The following is an 8,643-nucleotide window of genomic DNA, read 5'->3' on the forward strand; positions in this document are numbered from 1 at the left end:
GAGGCAAACCTGGAGGTGGGGTAGGGTGGATGGTTGTGTGTGCCTACCCCTGAGGCACAACTTTCTGAGAAATTTGCCGTGAGGTCCCAGAACAAAAAGTTCAATCCCCAGCTCTAGCCTGTACAAACTGTCTGTTCCCAAGAGATTCTCTGTGCATCTCAATGGTCCCTTAAGATGAGTCTGAAATACTTCATTTCTAAAGGACACATTAAGCAGTTTTCTTTGCCATTGCAGTACATGCATGGGCCGTGGTTTTTTAGGTACTATATTGTTGCACACAGTTGCGTTTTATTCATGTGTACTTAGTATATTGTAAAAATACCATTTTTATCAAAGACTGGTGATTTATTTGTTCTCCTTAAAGACTTAGTTTTGACCAGACTCAGACTTAGAAGTGGAAGCTCTCACTGAGGACCACTTACATCTCTCGTAATCTGTTCCTGGCATTTTTTTTTTCTCTCCCTTCATTCTCTTGGCCAGAAGCTTAGCACATTCTCTAGCGTCCTCCTTGATTTCCTTCGCATGCTGTCTCTTCAGAGCAGCCTGTCAGTGTTTGTATAGCAGGACACGTGGAGTGACAAGCCACAGGATCTTGGGTGCTTTGGCATGGGCTTCTGAATCTTCTTTGTTTGAGGGCTTTCTGAACGCATATTGATAGATACCACCTTCTTTTAGAGAGATTGAAAAGCTTTCAGATCCTGTTAGCTCTGAGCCCTAACCACCAAGACACAGGGGCATCTTTCAGTCTAGGAACACCCTTCTCTCATTTGTTTTCTTTTTGGTTGTTGGTTGTTGTTGTTGCTTTTACAATAGTCAGCGTGAGAACCCTCAGACTGGCATCCACAATGCATCTGTGAACAGATGTGGGCTCCCTCTCTCCTGGTCTCCTTGGTCTACAACAAGAATGCCTCTTATGCAGGCCCACCTTGCCATGGGTCAAGACATCTTGCTTCATGGGAAACCTTGCTTGTCCTTCCCACCACGGATTCAGACCACGTAAACCCATCCATTCTTCACCCACAGCAACTGGCTACTTCTGTGGCCATGAGCTTCTCATAGTAAGTATGGAGCCTGTGTCCGTCTTCCATTCCAATGAGTTTCTGACAGCCAGTGGCTATGAAGGAGCTATTCAGCTTCGTCTTGACACTGCCGACCTCCTAGGAGATGACATGAAAAAGAGCATCTTATAATTTTAAAATTTATTTGTCTGATTATTGGATTCCTATGTTATTTCTTTTATCGTGATAAAAGTGAGCTTATAAACGGAGAACATTTTATTAGGGTATACAACAGATACATTTGCTGAAGTCAGGCTTTATGCGATTATGCAGTTACATTAGATAATACTAAATTGTTTTATAAATTGATATGCCCATTAGAAGTCTCAGAATTATTTTAAAGAGTTTATGTCTCTGGCTCAGGGGATGCCTTAGTGACTCTAAATTTCTGCTACCAAGCTTGATGATCAGAGCTTAGTTTTTGTGACCCACATATTGGAAGGGAAGAACTGACAGGAGTTGGCCTCTGATCCCCCGTGTGTGCACTGAAGCATGCGCGTGCTTATCCAGATAAACATTCAAAATCAATACGTGAACTGTAATGACAAATAAGGAGTGTGCATGCCCTAACACTTGCTATTGTTTCATCAATGCAATGCATGCCAAATGACACCCCAAATAATTTTAATTTCCATTTTTATCACTGAAATGTTGAACGTGTCTTCGTGTATGCTTGCCATTTGAAACGTCTTTAGTGCAGCCTTTGCCTTTTATATCAAGTCTTTTGCCTTTTGATGTTGTAGATTGGGTGCCACTCTAGAGTCTCATCCAGTTAGCTTTAGTTGTGATCACCTCTTCCTAGCAAAGTATGTTTTTTGAGGTGTCAGTTTCTTGATAGTGTCTTTTAGGAAACAGGTATTTTAAATTTTGTTGTAGTCAAATTTATTGGTCTTTGGTGGTTAGGATGTTACATAATTTATTTAAGGCATCCGTCTCTACCCTGACATCATAAAACTTTCACATAAAAGTGTAAAAATTAGTCCTACGCGGTGGTACACATCTTTGATCCCACCACTTTGGAGGTAGAGGGAGGCAGATCTCTGTGAGTTCAAGGCTGGCTTGATCTATATAACATCCAGACCATCCAGGGCTACATAGTACGTCATTTTCTTAGAGGAAAAAAATGTAACAGTTAGTCCTTTTATATCCTTAGTCCTTGTGGAACTGGTATTTAAGAATATTGTGAAATAGAAATCCAAATCTTTCCATATCACAACCAATCATACCTTTTATTGAAAGCCCAGTCATGCACTCTGGCCACACATCCACATGACATTATTACTGTAGCTTATAAGTATCTTGATATCTGAAATGAAATACTCCGTTATTATTATTATTGAAGTTTGGCTTGACTTCTTCTTCTTCTTCTTCTTCTTCTTCTTCTTCTTCTTCTTCTTCTTCTTCTTCTTCTTCTTCTTCTTCTTCTTCCTCCTCCTCCTCCTCCTCCTCCTCCTCCTCCTCCTCCTCCTCCTCCTCCTCCTCCTCCTCCTCCTCTTCTGCTTCTGCTTCTTCTTCTGCTTCTGCTTCTTCTGCTTCTTCTTCTTCTGCTTCTGCTTCTTCTTCCTCTTCTTCTTCTTCTTTTGTCTCTTGCTCTTCAATGTATAATTTAGAATCATCTTGTAAAGAAATATTTTTATTTTTACTTATTTATATTTTTACTGGAGTTGCAAAGAATCCATTGAGTTTCAACCCACTCCATTCTGCCAGTAATTGCTAAAACACCACTGCAATCAATCTTGCCCAAATCACCAAAACCTAGATGTTATCAAACCCATTGGCTTTTCCTTTGTTCTCTCCCTTACTGACCGATAACATCCTGCAACGCAGATGGGAGCCCTCTGCTTTCTTATCAGCATGTGCTCTGGACTTTGCTAGCAACATGCTGTCCTGATTTTCCTCCTAACCTAGGAAGGGAACCTCTCAGTTTTTACAGGTGTCCTTTTACCTCTAATTGACCTCTGAGAGCAGGAGTGCCAATAACCAGCTATTTATTTCTCTCCTCCAGTTTACTCCCCGGGCTGTGGTTTTTTTTTTTTTTTTTTTTTTTTTTTCTAGTCCATGGCTTCCAATGTTACAATGCATTATTAAACCCCTGAATATAGAGATACACAGATACAGCTGATCTGACCTTCAGAGTCAAACATCCAATGGCATCCCTGATATACTTGGCATTCCCAGTTAGACTTCAAGCAGGCATAAAAAAATTAATGTGCATTTTTAAAAAGTTCTACTCTAAATAATAATCCTTTCTGTGGTAATTTGAATGATAATGGCCCGATGGGCTCATATATTTGAATGCTTCATCCCTGGTTGGTGTTTTGGGAAGGATTAGGAGATGTGGCCTTCTTGGAGAAAGTGTGTCATGAGGGGTAGACTTAAGGTTTCACAAACCCATGACAAGCCCAGTTTGACTGTTGCTTGTGGATTAGATATAAGCTTTCCACTACTGCTCTAGCGTCCTGGACTCCTGCCTGCTGCCATGTTCCCTGCCACGAAGGTCATGAACTCACGCTCTGAAACTGTAAACAAGGCCCTAATTAAGTGCTTTCTTTTATAAGTTGCCTTGGTCATGATATCCCTTTCACAGCAATAGAATAGTAACTAAGTCACTTTCCCAGATTAAATAAATAATGTCACCACACATCTGTTTTCCTAACTAAAGGAACTGATAAACAACAGGAAAAAACAAACAACTACTACGACCTAAATCACTCTAGTATGGAAACATTCGTTCTTTGTACCTAATCAATTTACAAAATCTACTTTAAAACCTTTTATTTATGTCTGTTTCGTCTGCCGATGTCCAAGTTGAAGCCACGATTTGATTCTCTTTTTTATTTGATTTGATTTGATTTGATAACAGAAATAACCTAAGTAGTGACCCCGAATGTGATCTTGCTTTCCTGTAACTCACTCTTCACTAGGTGATGAGAATAATCTAAGAGTTAGGAAAGAACCCATGCCATCTTGGCTTAAAAATCTTCCAAATATCTCTCACTGTAATTAGACTAAAATCTAAAGTCCCCGAAAGGCCTACTAAGGTGACCCTTGCTACTTCTCGGGCCTTTGCTCACTAAGCCCATCCCCAGCAACCTCCTTTTGCTTCCTCAAACATACTAAGCTCCTTTCTCTTTGCAGCCATTGTAGATGCTGACCCTGATGCCCTCATCTCACTGTGTGCCTTTTGTCCCTGAATCTACTATCAGCTCAAGTGTCTTTAGAGAAGGGACCTCCCCTGACCTTCTTAGAGTGCCACCCACCATAAAACTTCTGAAATTATTTTCACGTGCTGGTTTAGGTATTTATTCTAGACCAGAATCAGGGTCTTTGAAGGCTGGGGCCTTGTCTGTCTTGTTCATCATTGTTCCAGAATCCTCAATAGTGCCTGTCATCCAAGAATCCCTTGACAAAATATTTACCAACTGGATAAGAGTTCTCTCAGAAGGATGTGCGGTATGATAAGGAAAGGGGTCAGATGGCTGTGGTCTAATGACATCTTAAAATTTTAAACTACAATTCAAAAATAGTCATGCAAGACTGACTTTGTACAGAAAGCAATGAGAAAACAAATGAAGCTGTGGTGCTAGGGTGTGAACATCAGTGGCGCGTCCTTCCAGGTATGGCTGTTTGGCTACTGCTCTGATGAGTCAAATTAAAGAAACTCCGACCTCATATATTTTCAAAGTGACACAAAGCGCTGTCACCTTGTGAGAATAGGTTATATTTATGATTTTGAAAGAAGAAATGAAACTCCACATGGGTGTGTTCTTTTTTTCTTCCTTCGGTGACAATCCAATTTGTGCTTCAACTACTGAACTTATACTTCTTATTATGCGCCTTCCATTTGGAGACTACTGAGGATTGAGCCCAGGGTCTTATGTATGTGTCTACACCCGAGTTGTATCTGCCCATGCCCCCAGGCCCTAGAGTTTATTTTAAAAACCAAAAAGAATGATTCCTTTCTACCACCATAATAAATCATCAAATATCAAAGATTGTATGCCTGACCTGTTTTAGAGAACGAAAAGCCAAACGTTTTCAGTAAGTGCATGATTTCTCTCTCAGTTTTAAATATTCTTTGTTTTAGTTGGCTGCATACATAAAAACCAGTGACAACTAATACAATGCCCTGCATTACAGATAACAAGCAGTAGTTTGCATGTTCATGTCCCTCCAAATCCAAATGCTGACACACAAGTCTAACTGTATTGATGGGTATCGATGGGTATTGATAGTATTGATGGGTAAGGCCTCCTAGAGGTGACTGGGGTCTGGGGTGGATAACTCACAGATGTGATTAGTGATCCAATGAGAAAAGTCTGGAGTGCTAACTAGCTAGCCCTCACAGAACTCAACCACATTGGTATCCTGACCTCAGACTTCCTGACTCTGAGAAATCACTTTTTCCAGAGTAGTTTTAAGAAAATAAAAGCAACCGATCATGCTCCTCTTAATCCTCTCTTTTGTAAACAATGCAACATGCTATCCTTAGTGCTTGGCCTCCATTTCTCTTAATAGTCTATGTCAGTGATGTTTCATTTATAGACATGCCATTTTCCTAGTTTCATACAATGTCATCACATGAACATACTATGTTTATTCGTAGACGTTAGACTTAATTATTTATAAATAGCACATGTAACCAAGTTCCTTTTGACAAGTGAGGATTGTTTCTGTCATTACAAACAAATATCTAATACAATGGATAATCTCATACAAGCATCACTTTAAACTTATGCAACTGTAGCTGTGGCATACCTAAAGGCAGGATTACTGGGCCCGAAAGTAAATAGATAGGTAATTCCTTACAGTTGACTTCTCAACCTTAACTCTTCAGTTACCTGCCTGTGTACCCTTCCCCCCACCATGAGCAGGCCTGAGAGACCTTGTTTACCACAACAAGGTCAAATGACAGGATCTAGGTGGAGTTACCCACCTTGGCTGCCCAGAACACAGAAGCAGAACTGCCCCTGGGCTTGCCTTGAGACATCTCCGGCCGTGACCTGGAACAGACTATGGATTATCCCACCCATCTGAAACCAGGAGGGGTTGTGGGTTGGGTCTTCCCCTTTAAATTGAGAGCTGAACTTTAAAGCTTGGGGCCTTGATCAGAGAACTTTGTGTTGGCCTCATCTCTTCTCGTCCTCCTTCCCCCTTCAATTCCCAGCCCCCCTTCAGGTGTACCCAGTTTACTTGTGGCCGCGGGCGGCTACATGCCTGCCTGAAACCTTCGACATAACTATACTCATTGCCTCTAAACAAGTCTTCAATCTCTCTAGTCATTCCCTGGTCTAAACCCAGACCTTCTCCATACTCTCAAAGCTTGCTGGATTCCAGCTTTGTTTAGCTCATAGCTGTGAATCACTGTGTTAGGATAATGCATCAAGAGAAAGAAGGATTAAAAATAATAATAATAATAATAATAATAATAATAATAATAATAATAAAAGATAAAGAAGGAGCATTCAATTTAGGAAGGAGTCAGCATACAACTGTGATTCTGGTCCTTGTGCTCTTCTACCTGTCTGCTGACCTGCCTAGTACATGGTGCCCTTGACAATGGCAACCATCGTTTAATATAACACCCTTCCATGACTGAGTGCAGGCAGACTTACTGACTGATTTTTAAGGAATACCAGTCAAATATGAACAGGGCATCATAGGAAAAAAAAACAAGGTCTTATCAAGTAGGTTTGGGTTTCTGAAAACTGGTGCTAACAATGTCTGCATCCCCTGGTGGGACCTCTCCCATGCTAGTGTGTCTGGTGTCTTACATCTCTTTAGCACATCACTGAAGTTCTGTAAGTGCAGGGAGCCCTTGACAGGACTGGGACTTCCTTTACCTCTCAGTAGAAAGTTACAGAGGCCAGAAGAGTAAGTATATTTCTTATGCAAAGTTACATTGAAATCAAGGTTTTAAGGGACTGGATAGATAGATGGCTCAGGGGTTAATTCTAGCTGCTCTTCCAGAAGTCCCAGGTTCACTTCCCAGTACCCACATGGCAGTTTACAACTGTCTGTAACTGTAGTACTATGAGATCTAATGCCCTCTTTTGATGTGCATACTAATTTGCAGACAAAACACCCATATACATAAGAAAGAAAGAAAGAAAGAAAGAAAGAAAGAAATATTTAATAATAAAATTGAAATAAAGTCTATAAAAGAAACAAATAAGAATCTTTACTTTTGTGGTCTCTTTATACCACTCCTGGGCATGTGCTTGAAGGGAAAGAAATTTCACATAATAGATACACTTATATATCCATGTTTAATAGTTACAGTTACATACCCATATTTAATAGTTACACATATATACTCATGTTTAATAGACACACTTATATACCAGTGCTTAATAAATACACTTACATATCCATGTTTGATAGATATACTTGTATATCTATGTTTAATGGAAAATGTGATTATATATCTATATCTATATCTATATCTATATCTATATCTATATCTATATCTATATCTATATATATCTCCATAAAGAGACTTTAAGTAAATGATTTGCAGGAAAATGGATCAATGGGAGTTTATTTACATCAAGCGAAACAAGACAGACTCAGAAAGGTAAGTATCACATGTTTTCTTTCACAAATGGAATCATAAAGTTAAGCTAAGTTTGACTTCCCCAAATGGTTGCCAATTTCTTTAATCTTGCCATGTAATCAGAGGCTGGACAGTCCCACTCTCCAGAGGGCATTAGATCTCTATAGCCATCCATAGAGTAAAGGGCCAAGAATGACAGCAGCTACTCAGTCCAAGAATCTGGAAGCCTCAGAGTAAAAGGTACCAATGGCATAGCCTTAGTCCATGGCTAGAAGCATGGAAGCTCCCTGAAGAGTCTCTGGTGCAGTTAATATTCAAGTACCGTGGGTGGCAGTAGCAGCAAATCCATGCAGCCGAGGCCAGTGATACTTCTAAGACTGGGGTGGGCTTGCGTGTGCATACAGAGCTCTTGAGCCTCTAGCTGCACAAAATGAGGAAGACAGACAGGACTGGATGCCATACAGGACTCATCCCCTCCTCCCCACAACACAACAGAATGTGAGCCCGGTCTCAGAAGTGTCAGGCCATGATCGCTGGGCTCCATTGCTTTAGACATGAGGCAGAATGTATGGAGTCCAGAACATGGCAGCGTGTGGGCCATAAGCAAAGATGGCAATATTTGTTATTCATAAGCCATCCAAATTATAGTGTTTTGTTGTAGTAACGTGAACTGACTAGGACAACCTGCTTAATTTTAACTTTTAAACTTATTACATATCAAATGTGTGTATATGGTACTTACGGTGTGTCAGGTGCTGCTGTAGGCACTTTAAATAGTGACACATTAAGTTGTCATCAAAACTCTTTGGTGAGGTGCTACTGTCCTCATTTTCTCAGCGAGGAAACTGTTACACATGGTGGGTGGTAGCATCCTCAAAGCTCACACCCGCTAGTTCCCACACTAAAGCTGACACTTAGGTTCAGGCAGTGTTTGCTCCAGATGCTGACTTTAGCTGGATGTGATGGTAATTGTAAATAAAAATATTTTGTATATGCAAATGAGATAATATTTGAGTCTGTTTCATATTT

General features: G+C 40.3%; 1 pseudogene; it reads right to left on the reverse strand.

The window, feature by feature from the left end:
* Positions 1 to 366: 366 nt before the first annotated feature.
* On the reverse strand, positions 367 to 2,939 carry LOC117707329 (small ribosomal subunit protein eS6 pseudogene; annotated as a pseudogene).
* Positions 2,940 to 8,643: the final 5,704 nt, after the last annotated feature.

The sequence above is a fragment of the Arvicanthis niloticus genome, chromosome 4 (assembly GCF_011762505.2).
Source record: "Arvicanthis niloticus isolate mArvNil1 chromosome 4, mArvNil1.pat.X, whole genome shotgun sequence".
NCBI lineage: Eukaryota > Metazoa > Chordata > Mammalia > Rodentia > Muridae > Arvicanthis > Arvicanthis niloticus.